The following is a 26,282-nucleotide window of genomic DNA, read 5'->3' on the forward strand; positions in this document are numbered from 1 at the left end:
AAGTAGTTGCATGATATACCAGCTATATATCACAAACAATTTACTACACAATAACTCATCATGCCTTTTTAATAGAAAATTAGCTTAAAAGTTCTCAGGGATAGGAAGAGAAATTATAAGACCAAGAAACTTTGGTGAAGAGTCATACAGAACCACGTGGGACAAACTTCACCCATTTTATCATTTTGTCTAAAGCTGGCCTTATTTAATGGGATAATACCAAAGCTATATGCCTTATATCCAAGCACATTACAAATAATTTCCAACTATCTCCAATTCTATAGTCAGGTCTAGGAACCTTGAGCTTCTCTTATAAAATTTCCCATGACTTAAGACTTGAAAATGATCCTTTTTTATTTAAACCCTTATCTTCTCTCTTACAATACTGTCTATTGGATCCAAGGCAGAAGATTGGAAAGGGCTAAGCAATGGTGATTAAGTGACTTGCCTCTCACACAGCTAGGAAGTGTCTGGGACCAGATTTGAACCCAGGACCTCCTTTCTATAGGTTTGACTCTCTCAATACATTAAGCCACTTACCTGCTCCTTAAAATAATACTTTTTATGAAGATTTAGAGTTTAAGATAAATCTTATGAGATTTCACTGCTACCAATAGTGTTAAGAAGATATTCATCTTGGAAAAATTACAGGCCTGGAGAGTGGATGCAAAGAAAAACTACCATTTAGTAGGTCTATAAGCACTTTATATTAATGAGGATATTAATAGAAAGATAATTAGAACAGACTTGTAATGTGATAGGACAATTAAAAAGATGAGTGCAGTTTGGATGTGGGTACATTCAGAAATATCATGTTATTATCTCGAGAGAGAGCTTGCCTGGAATGTCAAATTAAGTTCTGGGCACCTGAACACTATAAACATGTAGGCAGATTGGAGAGAATCCAGAGGAAAGCATCAGGAGAGATTAAGGGACTAGAGTGATTGACATAGAAGGAAGGATCACGATAGGAATATGCATTGTCAAAGACTTGCCTGATTCACGCCGGCTTTTCTCCTCTACCTTTTAAGTAAAATAAATATTAAGGAGAAGAATTATTACAGATAGGGTCAAGGGTTAGGGCTAAGAGTAATGGCAATGAAATTGAGAAATAAATTTTATTTTATTTGTTAAAAATAAAAAAGATCATGATAGTGGGCCCTATCAGATGAAGAAATAGTTTCCCAGGGGAAGAAGTGCAAGCCAAATTACTAAGATACTTAAAACCAGACTGGAAAAATCATTCAAAAATATCCCACAGGGAGCAACCTTAGCCTGGCAGCTGGATCAACTGGATAAAGTCTTTCCATTTCTAATTTCACTAAGACAGATTCTTTCTGCTTCTGTATGCTCTGCATACATAGCTATCACTTACTGAACCTACAGATGAATGGAGACAAGAAAAAAACACAAGGAGGCTTTTAAAAAAAATCTAAAACATTAGAAGGATAGACACATAATTTTTAAAGTTGGTTTGTTAGAAGACAAGGAGTAAAGTAATCGCACATTTAAAGCTGGAAGGGGTCTCAGAGGTTATTCCAAAACAACCTCCAAATTACACTGATGACAGAAATGATACCCAGAGAAAGAAGATGACTTGTCCTTAGGGGCCAGAAGTAGAACTAAAATTTGCAAGGAGATGTATCAAAGCTTGATGTAGGGGGGAAAACCACTTCCAAACAATTAGAGCTCCCTCAGGGTAATGAAAATTCCTTTCAGGTGTATCTAGGCTCCCTTGTCAGGTATATTGTAAAAGGATTATGCCTTGTTATTTTTCAGAAATGTGTCTGACAAGATGATCAGTGAGACCCCTTTCTAATTCCATACCTACTATTTGTGCCCAGCCTGTGGTATAATGTTCCCATCTCATATTGGTCTGATCAGCCACAGTCAGAAACACCATACATTGATGCCTATATATAGTGATGTTATTTTGGACCTTTTCAAGTAAAAAGGACAGCAACCATGTGAAGTGACCCAGGCTGGCCTTCATTCCCCTTCTGGTCCTGTTCCTGGCTCCTGGACACCAAAACAAGGTCCCTTTTTATTATTGTCTCATCCTGGAATTTTCCTCAAAACCTGAAGCCCCCTCTCCCTGGAACATCCACATATCCCTGCAAACTTCTCAAGCTGGAATAACCCTCAGTAAGACCTGCTTTCTTCTTCCCCTGTTCTAGAATTACCTTGGAGACTCTTTCATGGCAGGGGCTGCTTGTCTTCTTGTTTATATTTGCATCCTCAATACTTAGTAGTATCCGGCACATTAAGTATTTAATAAATTCTTATTTTCTTCCTATCTTCTAATTAGGAAAATGGTGTGATTGTGTGAGTGACCTTAGGAAGCAGTTTTGTATTGGCAGAACAAATATTGGACTTATTTTTTTAAAAAACCCTTACCTTCCGCCTTAGAATCAATACCATGTAACAGCTGGGAAATGGGGGTTAAGTGACTTGCCCAAAGTCATGCAGCTACAAAGTGTCTGAGGCCAGATTTGAACCCAGGACCTCCCATCTCTGGGCCTGGCTCTCAATCCACTGAGCTACCCAGTTGCCTCTGAAATATTGGATTTATTACTGATTACTGTTAAGATTTAAAATGATAAAGACTGATATAATAATATAAATTCGTAGTTTAATTAAAGCCATGGCCATGCTGGTAAAATCATTAAACCACACGCTGGAAAGAATTCAAAACTGCTGCCTCCATTTTGTTACCTCTCATCTCTCCTCGAGCCTGCTAGCCAAGAGGGCTTACTTTTGATTCTCCTCCCATTTAAACTGTCCTCTGCATAGTGACTCAGGCATTCCCACGCCCAAAGAACCGGAACCAGAAACCTGTTGGACCACGGGAAATGTAGTTTGATAGTTCCCACGTGTCCATAGAAAATATATATATATATATATATATATACTTTTAAATGGCATTTCCCAAATTTCAATTTTACATTACTTGAATCAATTTAGGGAAGTCCCTAAATATATAAAAAGCCTCAATTTTTTTACCTTTGAAATGAATGGATTGGGCAAGATGACTATAAAATCCCACTCTCTCTTAAGATCATATCATTTTAGTCCAACCCTTTCATTTTACCAATTTAAAATAGAAACCCTGAAAGATACTTTTTAATTTGTTTCAAGTTGTAGAGTTTATTAACAAAAGCAGGGAAGGACCCAGGTATCCTGATTCCCAGTCAGTAGCATTTTTCAGTTAAAGTATTCAATGAAGACTTAGGTTGATGTGATTCTTTTATTTTAAAGGCATGATTTATCTTTAAATTCTTTAAAACTTTAAATATGCCTTTAAACTCCTCTTCATCCCCCATATAGCCCCATGAAAATATGATAAGGAGAAAAAAACTAGTAAATACTTGTCATTCATTTGTCATTTTTTTTGGCCTAATGACGTTTGTTGTTTTTTGTTTTTGTTTTTGTTTTTGTTTTTGTTTTTTTTTTTTTGATAAACAGTACCAACTAAGGAATGGCCATTGAGAAAACCTGATTTCATGCAGAAGAAAAACATATGACTGATCACATGGTTCAATGGGTATATGATTGGGGATGTAGACTCTAAACCAATGGTTCCCAAACTTTTTTGGCCTGCCGCTCCCTTTCCAGAAAAAAATGTTACTTAGCCCCCTGGAAATTATTTTTTTTTTATTTTAATAGCAATTAATAGGAAAGATAAATGCATCTGTGGCCTTCACCACACCCCTTGATCACTACAGCACCCACCAAGGGGCTGTAGCACCCACTTTGGGAATCACTGCTCTAAATGATCACTCTATTGCAAATATTAATAATATGGATATGGGTTTTGAACAAGGATACATGTAAAACCCATTGGAATTGCTCATCAGCTCCTGGAGGGGAAAGGAAGGAGTGCAGGGAAAGAACATGAATCATGTAACCACAGAAAAATATTCTAAATTAATTAACTAAATAAAAATTAAAAATGGAAAATAGAAAAAAAAGAAGACCTAATGTCAAATCCAGTTTAAGACACATTAACTGTGTGACCAAGAGTAAATCACTTAACTTGGTTTGTGTCAGTTTTCTAATCTGTAAAATGAGATCCTAAAAAAAAATGGCAAGCTGTTCCATTATCTTGGCCTAGAGAAAACCCCAAATAGGGTCATGAACAGTCAAATATGACTGAAACAATTGAATGGCAACAGTAAATACATAAGAACATAGATTTTAATCTGAAGGGAAGCTTAGGGGCCATCTAGTCTAACTCCTTCATTTCATAAGTGCAGAGATAGACTTAATGAGGTTGTAATTTGCCAAAGAACACTTACATAACTTTGTCTGTGGCAGGATTTAAACCCAGATCTCCCTGACTACAAGTCCACTCTATCCACTAGGTCACATTGCTTTGTTAGTATTTCATATCCTCTTCCCCAGTGATGCAAACTCCTTGAGAGCAGAAACCTTCATTTCTGTCTTTGAATTCCCATCATTTAGCACATAGTAAGTACATTTTGTTGGTTGAATTACAAAATGCATTAGCTGAACAGAGTAGATATCCTATGAATTAAGAAGTAATCCCAGCACATTACAGCCAAGAGGGAAATCTCCATTCATTCATAGGTTTCACATACATGCTTTCATTTCTTTATTTTCAGGCAAGTTCCTATAATCTGTGCTTTTGTATTTGGATGGGTGGCTAGAGAAGTTGCCCAATAATGGTGGGAAGAAAAGAGGGAAGGTTAAGGACAATTGTACTCCTCCTCTCACATTCTTGACAATAAACACCTCCTCCTCCTAAGCTTTAACCAGCAGCATCTAAAAGGATGATAAAGAATTTCAAAAGACACGAGCAGGCTGCTCCAGTTTACTATACTTAGAACATTGAGTTAATATTGTCTATATATGACATGTAATTTTATTTTCCAAGATCAGAGAGAGTGTATAGGAAATAGAGACTTAACCTATGATTTCATTGACAGAACTCCTAAAAGGAAAATCCCTTTAACAATATAGTTGCCCCCTTTGCAACTTCTAGTCTTAGAGAGTCACCTCTCTGAAGCACTGAGAAATTACATGACTTACCTAGAGTCAGCCAGCCAGTAAAGTCCAGGGTTAAGACTTGAATCAGGTTTATATGGGACCAAAAACAGCTATGTATTCATTGTCTTTTATTCACTATCATCTTTACTTTTAATTTTTCATATATCCTAAAAGCCAAAACAGCACTGAAATTGGTTCAAAAAGCATTTCTTAGAGTGCATACCCATGACAGGTGTTGTGTTAGAAGAAGAAGAAGAAGGAGAAGGAGGAGGAGGAGGAGGAGGAGGAGGAGGAGAAAGAGGAGGAGAAAGAGGAGGAGGAGGAGGAGGAGGAGGAGGAGGGAAGGGATGGAGGAGAGACAGAGAGAGAGAAGGAGGGAGGGAAGGAGGAAGGGAGTAGAGACAGAGACAGAGAGACAGAGAGATAGAAACAGAGACAGAGAGGGAGACAGAGAGAAGAGAGATCTATATGTATGGATATTCATACATATTTACTTTTTCACACTGACATATACAGATGTCTGTATATAATCACACCCACATATGTATATATTCACCCATATACACATATCCAGAAATATATGTATATTATATATGTATATTATGTATTCACACACATATATACATATAAGGACAAGTACTTGTAATTTTCTCCCAAACTAGGATATAATGAATGAACCAGAGAAGAAGCTAGATGAAACAGTGGATAGAATCCTTACCTAAGAAACAGGGAAGTCTCAGTTCAATTCTGCCTCTGACATCTAACTAAACAAGTATCCCACACAAACCTCTTAATCTCTTTCCACCTCAGTTTCCTTACCTGTAAAATGAGAGTAATAGCAGAACCTCTCACCAGATCAGTTGTATCACCTGGGATAACATATGTAATGTGCCCTGCAAAACTTAAAGTTATATAAATACTGTTATCATTATTAGTAGTATATTTATATTGAATATTGTTATTGCCTGTAACCTGACAATTACAGAGTAGGAAAAAATTCTGAGATTTTCAGAATAGGGAAACTGACCAACTTGTTAATATGCCTTGAGTCAGCTCTCAAATGTGGTTTCATAATTTTTTTTTCAAATTTCATTCATGTCCACAATGTTAGATATACTTTCATTACAACATAATTACAAATATATTCTGAAACTAAATAAAACCAATTTGCAGATTTCCCACCCCACTGCATCCCTCTTTGCACAGACACTCACATCAGCATGCATTGCATTCTCTGGTTACACTCCTACTATTTCTGAGGAAGGTGGTTAAGGATTCAAAATTTGCCACAAATAATCCACAGTGTGGATAATCCAACCTCTTATGTTCTAGAGTTGTCCATTGTCACTAGTATCTTCACTGATGAGGGCCTTAAGGTAATAATGCCTGAAGGTACAAAATATTTGTGACTACATCACTAGATGTGAGAGAAGAAATCTGATGATATAAACTCATCTAGCCTATTAAGAGAGAAATGCTGCCTCCTACCAGACTATCAACCCCAGGCCAGATTTAGTAATGAAAAGGATTCACTAAGCTGACAACCTGAGATGCCAATTTGACAAGAAAAGGACTAAGATTCAAAATTCTAGTCATTCTCATTTAATCACTATAGTAACTAGCCAAGGCTTATTTACAGAAATGTGTTCACTGCCCTTTCTGAGCAGCTGGTCAATCTGATGGTTTTACTTGGGCTGAAAGCAAGTATGATCAGCAACCACAGAAAAGAAAGGATAAGACAACACACAGCAGAGAAGACAAGGTTAGAAGTGTTGTTTTGCCTGTGAGGACTTTTTTTCTGGCAATAGGAGAAAAAGGATGAATGGTAGAAACAAGGAAAACATTGACTCCCTAGTTTCTAACTTTTCAGCCCCATAGTAAAACTTCTAGGCTTCCTCTCACTGCCACCCTTTCTCCCAATACTAGTGTTTAACATGATTCCCCTGCCATCTTCTCACTTGTCCCATTTTCCCTTAGTAAGAATGTTTAAGTCATTAACAGCCTTACAAGTCATCTTCGGGATTTGTCTTCATCTGAGAAATAAACACACCCCTCATCTCCATCTCTTACAATTTTAGCTACCTTTGAAGCTCAGTTTCTAATAATGTCCCTCGGCAAGAGAGCTTTATACTTCCTCACATAATCATGTGTCCACTCACCTGCTACATCTCCCAGTCAGATATAAGCGTGAGGTCAAGGATTACTTCATCTTTGTCTCCAGAGACCAGCAAAATGCCCAAGAGCAGCTGGATGAGTATCTATGGGTGAAACCTGTTAAATGTCATCCTCTCAACTGTCTCAACAGACTTGCTACACAATCTGTGATCTTAGGACATATTAACTTCTATTTTACTGTCATTAGTCTCAAATTCTGGAATAACTACCATGGGAAATGTTGACTGCAAAATCGCCAAGCTCTGAAATCTGCATCTCAGCTTTCCCTATATATTTTCTTGGTAATAAAATTTCTAGTTTTCAGGGATGTTCCATTTCCCATCCATTTTTCACATTCTGCCAAACAGATATTACTAAAGTATGTGATTACATTATTATTCTGCTTAAGAAGCTTCAGTGATCCCTGACTGCCTCTAGTAGAAAATGTAAATTCTTCTTATTTGATATCTATAGTATTTCACAATCTATCTTTTCCAAACTGGTTATTGCTCTTTGGCTTTTTCCATGACCTCTAGTCTCTTAACTAATTGGCCTGCTTTTTCCTATTCTCCATCCTAGAATACTCTCTTCTACCAGGTTTTACCTCCAAGGAATAAAATGCCCTCCCCACATTACCTCTAATCTCATCACCAATTGGCTACCCAGAAATCCTTCATGAATATCACCTCTCACAGTATCATCTCCCCTCTGCTTGGGGATCTGCAGAGAATAGTACATAATTCCTCCCAATGCCTAACTTGATAGGGTGTAGAAACAACTTTTCAGCTCATCCCACACCTGTTGTTTTGCCTGTTTTCAGTCCCATAGAATAAAATACCCCTATATCGATATCCACTTTTTTGCAATCCTCCCTTCTTGGCTCCTTTTGTCTGTTGTCATCCCTCATTAGATTATAAACTCTTTGAGGGCAGTGATTATCTTTCTTTTTTAACTTATTACATCCCAGTGTTTAGCACAATGCCTGGTACATTTGTTCGGTCTTGTCTGACTCTTCATGACCCAGTGTATCATACTTTCCATGAGGATTTCTTAGCAAAGATACTGGATTAGTTTGCCATTTCTTCCTCCAGTGCATTAAGGCAAACAGATATTAAGTGATTTGCCCAGAGTCACATAGCTAATAAATGTCTGGGGTCAAATTTGAACTCAGGTCTTTATGATTCCAGGTTTAGTGTTTTATTCACTGAGCCTCCATGGTACATGGTAGACATTTAATAAACATTCACTGAATTAGGTTGGATTTATCTACTGAAATCTCTAGCTCTTTTTTAAAACCTAGCAATTGTCATCTTCTATAAGAGGCATTTCCTTTCCTGATTTCCCGTTATTGGTAGAACATTCAAATTACTTTGTATGTATTTTCACTTATCTGTGCATATGTCATCTTGTATACATTTTATTTAACTGTGAATATTATTTCATTCCAGAAGAATATATACCTTGAGGGAAGAAACTTTCATTTTGGTCTTTAGATGCCTATCTTCTTACACTTCTCTGGCATAAGTAAGTACTTAACATGTGCTTTTGAAAATGAATTCTTCAGCACAGAAATTGTAAAATAACAGCCATTTTATAGACATTTCATAAATATATGTTCTGTTGATGTATTTTATAATTGGCTATTAATGTGAAAATATTACAATTGTGTTGGAAAATACGCTTTAACACATACCCTTCAAAAAAATCTTCTTTGGGAAACTTTTCCTGACCTAGCTCACTCAATGACTTTATTCTTTTGAATTCCTAGAGTGCTTACCATTTTGATATTCCTAAAGTATATGTGTAACTTTGTCATTCCCCTGCTTAAGTAGCTTCAATTATTCCCAACTGCCTCTAGGATAAATGAAATTTTATCTATTTTGGCGTAATTGCTATATATGGCTTCGGAGTCTTTTTAATTTGTATATATTTCTAGGCCAGTAACGGTGAACCTTTCAGAGGTGGTGTGCCCAAACAAGCCCTCACACTGAACATGAGCTGCCCCCTTACCCAGACAGGGGAGGATGGAAGTGCTCCCAAAGGGTTGCTGAGAAGAGGAGCAGGTAATGAGAGAAATGTCGTCAGGTATGCATGGAGACGGGGAGAGGAGCAGTCACTTCTGGCATCTGTGTCACAGATTTGCTAACACAGTTCTAGGCTAATCCCTCATTTCTAGTCAACATTGAAGGAAAGAAAGGAAAGGGAACAGAATTTTTGAAATGCCTCTTAGTTGCTTGTCCCCATACAGCTATCTCATTTGATCCTTACAGCCTCCCTGGAAGATAGGCAATATTATTATCTCCATTTTACAATCAAGAAAATTGAGGCAAAGAGACGTTCAGTAACTTGCCCAAGGTCATATAATCTATTTAGTTTGTGAATTTTAAACTGAATTTGAACTTAGGGCTTCCTTGACTCTAGATCCATCCCTATCCATTGTGCCACCTAATTGTCTCTAAGCTTGGTCTGCAAAGAGTAGCTCCATCAAGATTTCTAAGTCTAACCCTAAGGGGCCAAAGTTTCTCATACCATCACTCAGAAGAACTCTTCATTATACTTTCTGATTGATTATCATCCAGAGAAAATTAAACTTTATAAAAGGTTTTTCCTAAGAGCATATATATCAAGGGCAGTTATTATTAAATTATTAAATGTTCCCCAAATTGGAGACAAATTCTCTACTTATACCTACAAGGTCCTTGGCGGAGTGAGGTCTTACAAAGAGAAAACATGTGACCAGAGGGTAAATTCACAGTACAGTTACTCAAAGTCCTTTGTGGAGTCCTCATGAAGTTCTCTCTCTAGGGCAATTCCTGTTAAGAAGTCTTTCATCACTGTTTTTTCACTACCAATCAACTGGCCATTTGGGAAATGTAAAATTTCAAGCTAGCTAACTATATTATTTATAGGAAGAGTCAGAGCTATTTAAATTTCTTTCAGCTATTTTCTAGATATTGTCATCTGTCTTCACCCAATGATCCAAGCCCTTCAGTCTTCCTAAGTTAGTCAAGGATCTATTTCTATTTTTTATAGTTCTATGCTTTGTTTACAATTGAAATGTCTAAGCCTCTTTAAAAATTAAATTAATTGGGACAAGGGGGGTAAAATACCCTCCTCTTACCTCATATTCCCCATTAGATTGTCAATATCCTCAGAGAAAGTGCAAGTGTTCCTGAAAAAGATATGAAGACTAAACCAAGCAAATGTCAAGAAGATCCATGCTCAAGGTGACATAATTTTGAGAATCATGAGTGATAAATTCTTAAGGTATCAAAAAAAGTTAAAGAGAGCAATTAAGAGGAGGAGAGGAAACATTGAGCCTTATTTTTAACTTGAAGATAAGTATCTGAAAAAAATTTGAAGAGCATAATCACTAACCCATAAAACTACTTTCCCATTTATAGCTTTAGGAGTATAATCAGCAATTACATTGAGAGCATCTTCATTGATAATATTTGAAGAAAAAAGGCAAGTTTTTTATTTTTAGTTACACAACTGACTAAAACATAAAAAAATACAAAATCCCTCTGTGCTTCTTGACTCCAAATAGCATATGATTTGATGTACATCAAAATGTTCCTTAAGAATTAGGGGACAAAGGGTTAGCTGGGTGACTCAGTGGACTGACAGCCAGGCTCAGAGATGGGAGGTCCTGCATTCAAATCTCACTTCAGACACTTCCTAACTATGTGACCCTGGGCAAGTCACTTACCCCTCGCCCACCCCGCCATTGTCCAGCCCTTACTATTTTTCTATCTTGGAACCAATACATAGTATTGATTCTAAGATGGTAGAAACAGAGAAATAGAAATAGAAGGAGAGGAGGCAAGGGGAGAAGCTTAGAAGTGGAAACCATTAGGGTTTCCTACCTACGTGACAGACTCCATAGAAATAGTGAAGAGGGCACCCCAAAAACCCTCTGCCCTTCACCTCTTTCCCCAATCCCTGATTCGCGAATAATAAAAAGTCATTCAGCAGTCAGATAGCATTCCAGAGTGCCTGAGAGACAACAAGGGAAAGGGGAACCACAGCTTGGTCTGGTTGCCTCCATCTTGAAGTCAGACCACCCACTGTGGAATTAACTGATTTGGGGGAGGTTTGTGTGAACCCCATCCTTATTCAGGATCACATTGGGGCACCACGTATCTCCTCTTATAGGGAAGCCTTGCCTCTGATTCCTGAGGGACAGCATGACCATTCAGGTCACCCAGTTTTGGGGTAACACTCCCTTAAAGTCTCCCAGTTTATATTTTGCCCCAGGGGAGAGCTGGAAGAGAGACTCACCACATAGCCTTTTTCTATCTCCCTTTTATCAAACATCCATAACTGGCTTTTTTATTGCTACAAACTTTGGAAAGTAGATATGAGAAGTCCTGGTAGATCAAAAAGAAAATAAAAATTACTAGGGAAAGGTTTGTAAATTTAGGTAATGCTGGGCAAGTCATTTTCAAATAGGAGCAACCTCACCCTGAGCTTTTGAGCAATAGAAAGGCAGCAAGAAGATACAAGGTTTCTGGGGGGGGGGATTGAATTTACCAGGGTGCTAGGTGGAAGAGGATGCATTACTCATGAGCCAGAAAGAAAACTATTGGCTTAGGCTAAACCTATTTACTAGACTGAAGTTCAAAAGAGAGATATTGTCAAGAATAGCCAAGTATTTTTAAATCCCTTACACACTATCCTTTCTGCTGGTGTTCTGCCCTTGTATTTCCTCTTCCCTTTTAGCATCTGACCTTAATTTGCAGCCAGAGGATCTGAATTCAAATCTTGTCCCTGACATATATATATTCCCTACATGACCTCACATAAGTAGCTTAAGGTCCCCAAGCCTCCCTGTCCTCCTTTGTAAAATGAGGGTTAGGCTAGATGATTTCTAAGATTCTAACTAAACATTTTGTAAATCTCTGAAGTATTCTGTAAAGTGAAAAGTCTTTTAATAATTTGAATAACTACCACTCATCACCTTGGTCCATTTTGATATTTGTAGAATGAGTTTAAGCTAGACCCACTCATACTCAGAATAATCTGCAGAAAAAAAAACACTTTCCTTGACAAATCACATTTGCGGTCAACATTTTAAAAATGTATACTTAGAACTAAACAGTCTTTTTTCCATCTTGTCACATTCTCTAAGGAGCTGAATCAAAAGTGCAACTCCCTTTGAAGTTATCAGAGCAAAGAAATCAAGTGGAAATTCAAATGAACATATTGAACGGAATATAAAAGCCACCTACTGATTCAACGAAAATCCTCCAAGGCAGAGAGAGAACGGAACTGGTGTCAACAGAGTCCCAATGAAGCAAGACCAGAAATAAGATACATCCAGGCATCTGGCCTTGACCTCTTAGAAGCAAGAAAACAGCATCAATTATACCCCAAAATGAACATAAACTTTATTACCATGGAGCACAGTAAGATTATGTTCATCTACTCCAGTGAACTGATGCAACCTCAGAACCAGAAACATCCCAATCCCATCCAAGGGGAATTACCACTGCCAACAAAAACCACAAGAGGCATCATCATAGGATCCATCATATTTGAGATAACTCAGATGAAGAGTTGTTGGAATCAGTTACCTGACAAGTCAGTGTGCATAGCAGATTGGGAGGCAGAAAGACCTGAGTTCTAAGCCTACACTGGCTCTATGGCTTTGAGGAAGCCAGTTCACTCTCTCTAAAACTATGGCCTGAATTTTCTTTTTCCTGGACTCCTATAGTTATTAATGTAGGACATGTGATATACCCCTTTAAAAGCAAACTTGTGAGCATTTTCTGTTTTCCACTGTGTTATAGCCTAAGAACAATAGTTTTTTTTCTTTTCAAAGCTAAGTCTAAAGGGGGGTTGAATTAAACCAATTCTTTCTCTGACTCCTATAGGTCTTTTCCCCTCTATTATATAAAGGCAAATAAGTGTTTTGAAAATTCAATGGAAGACACTTTTGGGCCTCAGGCAAATCTGTTGGATGTACCTACTAAGTCATGGTTGGACTGCAATCTAAGTTGAAAAAGAGTTTCATATGATTGTGAAATCACAGCTTTTGGTGTAACTGTCCAACATTCTGAAGCATCTCTCATAAAATAGTCGTAGAGTTGCTATATTTCTTGACTAGCAAATTGATACGGGTTCCCTTGGGTTTAAAGCTCAGCCATAGAACACACTTGAAAATATTTGTGCCCCTCCCCCTTTTTACATAGAATCTTAATTTAATAGCTTTGTTTATGACCAAAATAAAAGAAATATGTCATCAAAATTATTCATTAGAGTAGTCATTACTCATCCTTTATGTGCGGCAGACAATGAACCTGTAAGTCAAATTAGGCATTGACTGAAAAGGCTTCTGAAACAGCTTTTCTGATGTGAAAACAATTTACTCTTGGAATCGCAGCATGAACTGCAGATGTCACGCCACTTCTCTGCTGTTCCTTTGGGCTCTCTTTTCATCTTGCAGGGATTTTTTTCTCCTTTTTTTCCCAAATAGCAGGATAGCATTGAGGCATGTCATGTGCCACAAGGAGTATATTTTTGCTATCAACTCCCATGACCAAGGACAGATGTTACATGCCCTTAAATATACTTCAAGGCAGTCTTTCTAATTTAAGACTAAGTCCAATAATCAACTTTTTAGCAGATTTGACAATATAAATTGTGAGGATGAGGTAGATTAGAGATGGGAAATGCTAACATCATCCTTTTTTTTTTTAATTCATGCATCATAGAATGAGAAATGGAAAGAACATCAAAGATAATCTACTCAAACTCCCTCAATTTTTCAGATAAGTAAATTGAAGCCCGGGGAAATTAAATCACTTGTCCAAGAACCCACGGGTAGTTATAAGGAGAGAACCAAGAGAACACCATATACCATAACAGAAATATTGTTTGAAGAATAACTTGTAAAAGTTTACCTCCAGAGAAAGAACTGATAAATAGAATCAAGCAAGACAGAGTTTTATATAAGTGTGTTGTCAAATGATGCCTTCTCTAGTTCAGAGAGGGGAGGAAGAGAGGGAAATACCTAGGAACTTTAATATAACAAATAAATATATTTGATTTTTAAAAGAGAGAGACTAGAGAATCACCAATCAACAAATATTTATTAAATACCTACTAGGTGCCACACACTGTGGTAAGGACTGGAATCTATCTCCAGTCATATGATTCTAATTCTAGCATCCTTTTCTCTGCCATTTTTACTTCTCACTGGTCTCCTTTGGAAGTACAGTGATCTCATAGATACTCATTAATTGAATAATGAAGAAAAAACATTTAAAAGTGAAGTAGATGAGAGAGACATTGAAGAAAAATGTAAGGATAAGAAGAACTTTAAACCAAATTGTTGAATTCATTATATGTATTTTTTAAAAGCAAGCTCTATTAGAGATTTGTGGTTTTCTACACAAGCCTTTTCAGTTATTTGTACATGAAAAAGTTAATGTTTGTCAAGTAGAGACTAAAAAAATAAAAATTATTTTAAAAAATAAGAATGAAATGCTGTAATTTCTTACATTAAATGTTAAAGTTATCAGTGCTCATCCTATATCTATTTCACTCTCATGCCTACAACCTACATCTGTCTATCTGCTTCTGTGGCTCCTTGGATATATGGAAGCAGTATGCTATGTGTTAATAGCTCAAATGGGGAGGCAGAAACATAACAGGTGTAGTCAATTGCTCTGATAACTGACTCCTGCCACTGGCTTCCTATACCTAGCATAACAGAGGAGTTAGAAGGAGGGCTTTCACTGCAAGTGTTGACCCTGCCAAGTCAGGCCTCTAGAATTTCCAGTAGTGAGTTAGTATAAAAGAAGACAGTCTTGAATTCAAATCTAGTTTCAGACATGTACTAGCTATGTGATCCTGGCTAAGTCACTTAACCACTATCTGCCTCAATTTCCCCATCAATAAACTTTTGATATTAATACTAATAGCAACTACTTCCCAATGTTGTTGTTGTGAGGATAGATGAGATTCAGGTTTTTAGAGATCTTTATAAACCTTAATGCATTATGTAAATAAATTTTAGCAATCATCGTTATCAATGAGACAAGACAGCACAACCCCAATAGTCTAGGTTAGACACTATCTTCTTTTTTGAATATTTGTATTCTGCAGAAATGTCTTCCTACATGGTAACTAGTAAAACATATCCCACATATTCATAATTGAGGCATATCCTTTGTTTCCATGTCCTTTAAGCTATACTAATAAGCTAACCAAATGACTTGGTCTAAGGAATAGCAATAAAGAATTGGCATAGGGAACATGGGGAGGAAGAAAATCTGAATTTTAAAATGCCAAAAAAAATTCAAACATTGTTTCTACACATAATTTAAAAGATCAAAAACAAAATTTAAAAAAAGATGTGGCATGTGGTGACCCAATGTGCTTTGTGGCAAAACAACTATTGTGAGAACATTCCCTAACTATTTAGGATGTGTCTGTGACAAATTGAAAGATCCACTTATTTATTTTTTTGGCTTAGGTAATCCCCTTATTTTTTCCATCTTCTACAAATTAAGTGCCACTTTCAAATCACTCTTTTGTCAATATGCTTAATACCCCACTGAAAATGTCCATTGAAAATAGTATAACAGAACAATGCAACAGCCTAAGCATTGTATATAACATTCCAATACCAATAGAATCCCACCTGTCTACCAAGAGGAGTCATGTGTGTTATGACATCTGTTCTCTGGAAGCAAGATTATAAATTGCAATTACTCTGAGTTCAGCTGCCTTCGGTCAGGATTTTCTTTACATTCCATATTATTTGATTCATGCAATCACATTTTTTTTCTCTTTATCTCCTGTTTGATCTTTTCTTTATGCTATTAATATCCCATTACATTAGACACTTTATTCAATCATTCTCTAATCAATGAGAATACATTGCTTCAAGGGTTTTTTTAGATTTTTAAAATTATTAATATCTTGTTCCACATGGGACCTTTATTTGTGCCATTCACGTCCTTGGGGTATGTCAACTTGTGAGATCACTAGACCATTGGTTGATTATGAATAGTTTAGGGATTTTGTTTGCCTAGTTCTGAATTGTTTGCCAAAACTATTGGCCAAATTCATAGTTCCACCAAAGTGTTCTTTTCTTGCATAACCCTTCTGCTCTTTACTCTTTTTCTTTATCATCTTTGCCAGTTTGACAAGTCTTGTCATTCTCTTCCCATTAAGACTTAAAGGCACAAAGAGTCCAAAATATGATTTTTCATTTACTAATTCCCTGCAGACATAGAGATATAGATATAGACAGATATGTAGGATAGGTTAGATAGAATAGGATCTTAGGTCATTTGCTACTGCTTCTCATTACCATTATCTGCCTAGTTAAGGAGAATCAAGAGCCTAATAAGGTTAGCCTTTGCACTAGGCAAGGAAGGAAAGAAAAATAAACTTAAGTGTTATATACAAGTGGCGGATATCAAAGTATATGAGTCATGTTAGAAGGCAATATGGTTGGGGCAGGGGAATACTTGATTTGGAGCCAGAGAATCTGGGTTCAGATCTTGGCTCTCCCATTTACAATATGTTTGACTTTAGGCAAATCATTTAATCTGTGTCTCAATTTCCTCACCAATAAAATGATGATCCAGTTGCTCCTAAGATCTTTTTCAGTTCTAATCCTATGATCATAGAGAGAATCCTCTTAGTTACTGAGTTGGCTACTTCATGGTTTCTATGACCAATGACAAACCAATTGGTTGCCATATACTCCATATGGAATACAAACTACCTGGGAGAGAGGGGTCAGATCAACTGGATCCTACCACAGAGGCACAGAAAAATGCTAACTTGAGGATGGAAGAAGCCATATCCAAAGATATGTATGTGACTGCTTCTAAATATTATTAAAAGCTACATTCTCCTATGTTTATTGTGTTCAACTTCCTCCAAAAGATACTGTTATACAAGGAAAACAAAATAATTTCCATAGCCAGCAAACTTTTGTTTTCAGGATCTCATTATATACCCTCCAAAGAGTTCCCACCCACACAAGGTGAAATTACCTGCAGCTGAGTCTAATCAGAGTCAAGCTTCCTAAACTACCACTCCCCTGTGGCTTGTGCCAACACCCTATTCTTCATCCCTAACTAAATAGGTGCGAATTGAGAAGTTTTTAAACCAAGGTCATGAAGGAAAGTGAATTTGGAATGAACTAAGTTTGTGTTTTGTCAAGTCATGATAGGTTAAGGACTAGTTGGGGACAGGACAGACAAGTCAGAGGAGCTATTGGATATTCCAATTATTGGGACAGGGAAAGAAGGCTGAAAAATGCCAAAGATGGATTATCAGAGTCTTAATACTGGAAGGAACCTTAGCAGATCTTCCCCCTTATCATCATCACCATCATCAAATATTTATCAAGTGCTAGAATGCAAAGAAAGAAAAATATGTGTTCTTTGCTTTGAGGGAGCTTACATTCTAATAAGAGAGAAAACAGACAAACAATTATATACACCCAGTATTATACCCACTTTGATCCTGTCTTTCCTGCCAAATGAGTATGTGAGTTTGTGTATATATTTACTCACATACCTGTATATGTGTGCATATATACATAAATGTAGGTATGCATATATGTGTGTATATGTATATGTGTATATATATATATACATATATATATATAAATGGAAGGTAATAGCAAGTAAAATCCTTTCACTTTATGAAGGAGGAAATAGGGTACAAAATGTTAAATGACTTGCCCAAGGCCACATAGTAGTAAGCAAGACACATTTATTAAGCATCTACTATATGCCCAGCACTAAGGATACACAAAAAGAATGAAACAATCACTACTCCCCCAGGCAGGATTTCCATTCAGATCTCCCTGAATCGAAGTCCAGTGTCATACCCCATATATCATATAGCCTCTTTGGAGAGGAGAAGAATGGAAATAAGGATATAATCCAGGTTAAAATGAAGCAAGTTAAGCAAACAAAAAAAGCAATTAAAAAATTGCTGGAGACTTAGAATGGAAGCCAAGATTCAGGAAACCAGAATATAGTAAGAGAACCTAAACCTCAGGGTAGGCAGTCATAAGGAAAGGAAGTTGTCTGTTCCCTGACACAGACCCCTTAGCTAGAGTTTTCATTGTTAAAGCAATGGAGGGATATAGCTCTATGTATATAGGTCTTAAAGAAAACTCTCCATTAGGCCAAGACTGCATGGGACATTATTTTCCATTGAAACAAAAAGCATTTATTTTGAATTTTACTTGAATTTGTCATTCTTAGGGGTAAAAAAGTCTTTCTTTTGACCCTATTCATGAGACTCTCTATATTCCAAATAACTGATAATGTTCATCCTACCCCTTCTACTCTGAATGTGAGGTCACTGAAGAAGGAAGGGTGACAGGTGGCATCAATTAAGACACTCATTGGGGCGTGGGAAAATTTCTGCTTGGGGAAAAGTAACATGCTTCAAATTAGAATCAGAGTGAGTACAAACCAAAGATTAGGCACCAGGTTTCTTTAGGAACCCAAGGTTTCTTGGATGGATACCAATTTTTTTAATAGACTTGGGATTCTATCCATGTAAGGAGCCTACGTGCAGTCTGTATGTTGTCTATAACTCCATTTTAGAGACTTGTTATAGATACTGAAAAGTGACATGACTTGGCCAGTGACTTGCAGCCAGAATGGTTGGAGATAGTATTTTAATCTAAGTCTTCCAAACTCCAAGACCGGCTAGCTATCCACTATACCACATGAACTCTCACCAAAGTCTAATAAATGGAGGCAGTAAGCCAGGGGAGAGGGTTGAGATTTCAAGTCTAAAAGATCTATCTAAGACCAAGAAGAAAGCTATCTGAATGGTCAGCAAAATGACTTTGTCAGATCCTGTCTAATTCTCCAAAGTTTTGGCCCCTTATACGGGCAGTTTGCCTTCACCAGGCCCAAAATTTATTCTGTGCTAATTGTATCTGTTGGTCATGGTCCTGATACAAGTGCCCACTCTTGTCTCAGAGGTGTCATTAAGGTCATGGGACCAGATGCCATCTTTTCCCCTAGAATGGATTGCCAAACCCTGAATCAATGTTTCAGTGATATGACCTGCATCCAATGGGGTAGATGCAAGGTATTCAAAGCCATGTCTGCCATATTGGAACTTTGCTCTCCAATAATTTACCACGTTAGAAGGCAGTTCTGTTATTGATCAGAGTCAAGGAAATTATGAATATTTTTTCCCTGACCAATTACAGTGAACAGTAATGAGGAAGATTCAAAAGGTGAAGTTTGAGTTTAAGATGAAGCCATTCAATTCAACCTGTATTTATTAAATATATATATATATAAACAATGAATTTTCTTATATTTATAATAAATATAGTAGGTCAGTGTGCTGAATTCTGAATGAAAAAATTATGGAAAATATCTTTTGCCATCAAAAAGCTTAGATGAATGAATGGGGCGGGGGAAGCATTTATTATATGCACTTACTAATGTAAAGGGCTAAATTGGGGACATAAATAGAAAAATCAGACAGTCCCAACTTTCAAGGACTTTACATTTTAATGGGGAAGACAACACATACCTAAAATTTCAGTGGCAAGTCAAATAGGAAAGTCCCATGGTCCTTAAGAAAATAGATAATAATAATTTTTCTTTAATGTCATTTGCATTGATAAAGTGATATCATTTGCCTATGGAAACACTTTCACAGTGTCAAAGACTTTGTTAGCAAGACCTCTTCTTACTAGGACTTCAGTAGCTTTAGCTGTAGCATTTTCAGTAGTGGCCAGACTGTACCTCCACAAAAGTTACATCCCAGGATGATAACTGAGGGTCCTGGTCTGGAATCACTGCTAGTCCCAAGGATCTTGGGTTCAGCATCCTGATCTATCTCTATCAAGATCTGAGGGGGGAATAGTATCAAAGTGGTAGTGGTTCAACTTGCCTTATGTATGCTGCTTCTTGTCTTTTCCTTGGAGTACCTTGCTGCTTCAGTTAGACTAGTTTAACTGCCCTGGGGTTAGCAGTTGTTGGAGATTGTTGGTCCCTTGTCTATATAATGGTATTAAGGCTTTATTGTAGGTACCTGCCAAGGTTTTGTCCTGAGCTCTCTTCTCTTTTCTCTCTAGATTCTCCTACTTGATGATCTCATCAGCCCCTGGGAGTTCAATTATTATCTTTCTGGAGAAGATTCCAAAATCTATGTATCTAGTCTTAGTCTCACTCCTAAGCCAAAGTGCCATGTCACTGTCTACTTATTAGACATTTTGAACTAGATGTCATGTAGGTATGTCAAAGTCAACATGCCCTAAACTAGTGATGGCGAACTTACGGCATGGGTGCCAAAGATTGCAAGCAGATTACTCTATGTGGGCACAAGGCCACCTCCCTCCAACAGAGTTCCTTTACTAGAAAGGCAGAGGGACTGGGGCAGAGCCACTCCTTCCCCCTCTCCACCATGGCTGATGACATATTTCTGAATCACCCACCCCTCTGCCCAGCAGCCCAATGGAAGCACACAGGGTTTAAGGTGGGAGGCTCACAGGGGGCAGAGCTGGAGGGGAGCAGAGTCCTCTGACCTGTCCCCTCCACTTCTCTACATCCATTGAGGACATTCCTTATTTCACTCACCCCTCTGCCTAGCAGCCCAATGGAAGCACTTTCTCCCTCCCCTGTGTGGGGGGAAGGGGGAACAGGGCACATGGTCTGGGGATTAGGGTGGGGTGGGATCCGGAACTCTGTCTTTAAAAGGTTTGTCACCACTACACTAAATAAAACTCATTATTACTCTACCAAACTATCTCTCTTTTGTTTTGGGGAGAGGTATGGGGTTGTGTGTGTGTGTGTGTGTGTGTGTGTGTGTGTGTGTGTGTGTGCGCGCGCGCGCGCATGTGTGTGTTTTTAATAGAATTTAATCACTCTCCCATCCCACTCTCCGCACCCCCATTCCTGCATCAGAGAAAGCATGTCATATCTGGAGAAAGGTATGTCATACAAACTATGTCTTTCATGTTTCTACCTTTCAATTCACTCCCTGGAGATAAATATTCACAATTTATTCTTTTGGTATTAATTCTGTAGCTATGTATGATGTTCTCTTGGTTCTGCTCATTTTGTTGTTCACTATCCCATGTAGTTCTTCATAACTTGTCTGCTCCTCATATTCTCTCACAATCATATACCATAATTTATTTAGCCATTCCCCAACTGATGAGTATCTCCTCGATTTTCATTTTTTTTACTACCAGAGGGATAGGCTACAAATATTTTAAAATATATAGATACTTTTCCTTCTTCCTTGATCTCACTGGGTCTAAAGACCACTTCTCTTTTGAACATTCCTTTTAATAGCAGGGTTACACCATCCTTCAAGTCACCTAGATTCATAATCTCAGTGCTGTTCTTGACTTTGTACTCTCATTCACCCCCATATTTAACCAGTTGTCAAATCTTAACATTTCTATCTCTACAACTTTCATATTTGCCCCATTTCACTTATAGACACCCCTCCCCATTTCGGGCTTAACACCTCTCACTTGCACTATTTCAGTAGAGTACTAATTGGTCCTTCTGCCTCAAAAATTCCTCCCTTCTCCAATCCAACATTTCCAAAGTGATTCTGCCAAAGCACAGTTCTAATCATGCCACCCTCCTCAGTAAGCACCCCCATTACCTCTAGGATCAAATATACACTCCTATTTGGTATTTGAAACTCTTTGCAACTTGATATCTTCCTATGCTTCTAGTGTTATTCTACATTCATTACTTCCCGTCAATATTAGTGACCCCCAATTCATTAACTGATGGAACTGCAATACATAGGGTGAGTACAGGGCTAAACTGAGGTATTACCAATAGGAGACCAAGGGATTTCTTTGCCTTTCATACACTTCAAGCTGGAGTAAGATCCCTGAAGTTCGAGTTTATTTATTTTATGAATCCTTGTTACCTAAAATATATAATACTCAGGATCTGGGAAGTTTCATTCATCTCAAGAGTCAGGAATAGGTGAACTATGGATTGTTATAGGTGGTATGGTGATATCAGATAGGGCCTGATGGAGAGATGGCCCAAGGTCCTCTGATGGTACAAGGACCTGATCTGAGTGAAGGTGTGAAGCTTAAGTGAACACCAGGTCCCACAAAGTATTTGAAGCTCAGCTAAACACCAAACTCCCACCTAACAGTGCCCAGGAATAAGTGATCAAGTGAGAAGCTGTGAATTGGATCACATAGCTTCTCTGACAGCTTATCCTGGGTTTAGATTGATGGATAAAACTATGGATAATGCTGGTGACTGCGATTTGACTTTGCTCAAGGAATCCCTTCCCTCAGACCCAAGGATAAGATTATTGATCCTTAGGACAATAATGACTTTCCCCTAAGTAGACTTTTAAGATTTAATTGTAATAACTCAGGGAAAGGAAAAGGGTTGAAGGAAAGAGGTGTTGGAAAAAATTCAATAAACTACTGATGATCAGGTTTGTCAATCAAGGGCAATCAGGTTGAGACCGTCTGCTGGAGAGGTATTCCTCTCTTTGGCACTCTGGCCAGGCCAGGCACCTTTGGCCTTAACCAGACTGACTGAGTCTTGATATTGTTCTTCTTTGATGTTCAATGATTAATATATGGCACAGCTTTGTCCAAAGGTTGAGGATGTGACAAGTATTGGAACAGGATGCAGATAACCTAAGTAGGTTTGGTTGGCCTACCCACCCAACCACCCAGGTCCCTTCTCAGGAATGAGAGAGATTCTTGTTCCAGTTTCTCTCTTTTATAGTCCTGCCAGTAACTGGCTCATGGCATCTGGGTTAGTTCTAAATTCTAAAACTGTTGAGTGTCACTCATCCTGGCCTCCATTTTGCATGGCAAAATGATATTACAGGATTCATGAGGAATGTTTGTTCTGTGAATGAGTGGAGGTAGAAGGTAAAAAAGGGGTCTTTCTTCCTATTTGTAACAATAGGTGGATTTGGCAACTAAATGGAGCGATGGGTAGAGTACTGGGTCTGGAGTCAGGAAGACTCATCTTCATGAGTTCAAATCTATTTTCAGATGCTTATTAGCAGTACAGGCAAATGATGTAACCTTGTTTGCCTCAGTTTCTTATTCTGTAAAATGAGCTGGAGAAGGAAAAGGCAAACCACTCCAATATTTTTGCAAGAAAACCCCAAAATGGTCATAAAGGGTTAGACATACCTGAAAAATGTTTTAACAATAATAGGCAATATAGATCATGAGTGGCTTGCTGCTTCCATGTACCTCTACATGTGCTGATTTTCTATGTACCCAGAAGGTAAGAGAGAGAGTCAGACATGGAATTTCTAGTACTAGCTTCCCCTGCATCTCATTTGCTTCTTTTGTTGTTTTTTTTTTTATTCAGAATTTAACAAGCACCAAAATAGGCATTTCCATATATATCAGAACAGAAAAAGAAGATCATACATGAAATAAAGAATCTCCATTACATACAGTTTACTCTTCTTTTTAAACTCTATCTCATTTATACAACAGGCTCCAAACAATCAGAATAATGTTAAAGAAGGGAAAGTGATGGTAATCAAAAATCTCCTTGGGGGCAGCTGGGAAACTCAGTGGAGTGAGAGTCAGGCCTAGAGACAGGAGGTCCTAGGTTCAAACCCGGCCTCAGCCACTTCCCAGCTGTGTGACCCTGGGCAAGTCACTTGACCCCCATTGCCCACTCTTACCAATCTTCCACCTATGAGACAATACACCGAAAGTACAAGGGTTTAAAAAAAATCTCCTTGAACTCCAGAAGGAAGTCTTCTACTTTGTCTAATAAGAGGTTATTGTCAATGAGTTTTATTTCTTATGTTATTTGATGAGCCTCAGGTTAAATGATAGCCAAGGTCCAATAACCTCCAGTATAGCTTTATCTTAGAGAACATGATGAAGAGGACATTGACCTTGTGGCGCAGTGGTATAAGTGCCCAACCCTTAGGCATTAGTTGTACCTTGATGAATCTATCACCTTGCCTACATCATCAAGACTCCTCAGGGCCAACCATAAACCACAGGGGAACACAAATATAGCCATAGGTTATACTGCTCAACTATAAAGAGACCTCACTTCTCTCTTCCCCTCTCTTCTTCTCCTACCTCTCTCCTAACTACATTTGTCAGTATAGTGTAAAGTTTGACCTGTGAATAATATTCCATAAGCCTTCCCAAGCTTTGCTTTTATAGGCTATTAAGAGCAAGCCACAGAAGGGAAACACTCATGCCCTTGGCAGGGTTATGGGCAATAGCTGCTATCTTACTATCCAAGGAATAATTGCCCACAGGACAATTGAGTAGAGAGAAAAGACAGTGAAAGCCTCCTTGACCCACCTCTTAATAAATCAACATATTCAGAAGTCAATGAACAAAATGTGTGCTCCTCCAGGAACACAGCCATTGCTAGAGTCAGAAATCTGTTTCCTGTAATGTACAAAATACTCCTGGATTTAACTGTTCCTTAGATATTTGCTCCATATTGCTGTTAAGCCTAAGGTGAAGAAGAGTAGCTTTCTTATATAGCAACTGGTTCTACTATGGGGCTTCCCAACCTTTGTGCATTCCCAATTCCCTTTAACTTGTTTTTTTTTCTGTAAATCTTCCCTTCCTCCTATTCAATATGAATATAAATACATTTTCAAGTTTGCTTTGGATATGCACATAAGGAAAAAAGATTAATTGCACTCTTTTAAAGTACTCATAGGAGCAATGATCTGTAAAAATCAGTTTAAGAAAAATTGTCACTTTGTTGATTGGAAATCAATTTTAAAAATCAAATCAAAATATTCCACATATCCCCTTGACGAGCTTCTCCTGTCCTACTTCCCAAGGTGCTTCATTGAGAACCCTTACTCCACAACTGTCAGCTCTAAGATATTTAGCTAATTTCAGAGAGCTGACACTGCCATAGCTACCAAAAGGAACTTGGAAGTATTGGTCACTAGTTAACTCTGGGGAGAGAATATCTCTGCCAGGTGAAAAGGGGTAATTTCAAACCAAGTATCCAAATATGTATGGACCAAAGCCAGGTTACATGAAAAATTAGAGTTTTTCAGGAGCATAAAGATGAAAGGGCTTGAGATAGAAGTGAAAAGACAGTTACCAGAGCCATAACTTCAAGCCAAAGAGGCATTCAAAGGATGAGGAACTGAATAGCAAGAGGGATTGATAAATGATTGCTTAGCTGATGTGACCTTCCTTCCCAAAGCTTTGGCTTTTAATGGTATCACATCCTATCCCCATTCATCCCTCATCATGATATACCCATAGCTCAGCCAGTAAAATCCTGGGATTGGAGACTATTTTCTCCTCTTCTTACTTCTTCTTCTTCTTCTTCTTCTTCTTCTTCTTCTTCTTCTTCTTCTTCTTCTTCTTCTTCTTTTTCTTCTTCTTCTTCTTCTTCTTATCTCTCTTTCTTTCTCTCTCTCTCTCTCTGTGTCCCTCTCTCTGTGTCCCTCTCTCTCTGTCTCTCTGTCTATCTTTCTCTCTGTCTGTCTCTCTCTCTCTGTCTATCTCTCTGTCTCTGTCTCTCTGTCTCTCTGTCTTTGTCTCTCTCTGTCTCTGTCTCTGTCTCTCTCTTTCTCCCCCCCCCCCCTCTCTCTCTCTCTCTCTCTCTCCCTGTGATTTAATTGATACAGGGAGCAGACTCCCTCTACCAATGAAGTTACCTTCTCCACAATCAATCAAACAACCAATACTTATTAAGTATCTACTATGTACCAGGCACTGACAATTTAGAAAGTTGCCCAAGGCACTTAGCAGTTAAATGACTTGTCCAGGGTCACACACTTAATCAACAGGACTTGAACTCAAATGCTCCTTCTTTCATTAAACTTGGCTTCCACTATTGCACTTTTTATATTATCCATTGCAAAAGGCAGATTGTTTGGTTGGTTTATTTGAGCTCATTGATAGCTTAATTCTGAAACATTTTTTTTTCTTTTTCCTAAAGAGGCAGCCGGGTAGTACAGTGGATAGATCCTGGAGTCAGGAAGACTCATCTTCCTGAGTGCAATTTTGACCTCAGACACTTTTTAGCTGTGTGACCTCAGGCATGGTACTAAACACTGCTTGTCTCAGTTTCCTTATCTGAAAAATGAGCTAGAGAAGGAAATGGTCAACTACTCCAGTATCT

Source organism: Gracilinanus agilis, chromosome 5, assembly GCF_016433145.1.
Source record: "Gracilinanus agilis isolate LMUSP501 chromosome 5, AgileGrace, whole genome shotgun sequence".
In the NCBI taxonomy this organism is placed as follows: domain Eukaryota; kingdom Metazoa; phylum Chordata; class Mammalia; order Didelphimorphia; family Didelphidae; genus Gracilinanus; species Gracilinanus agilis.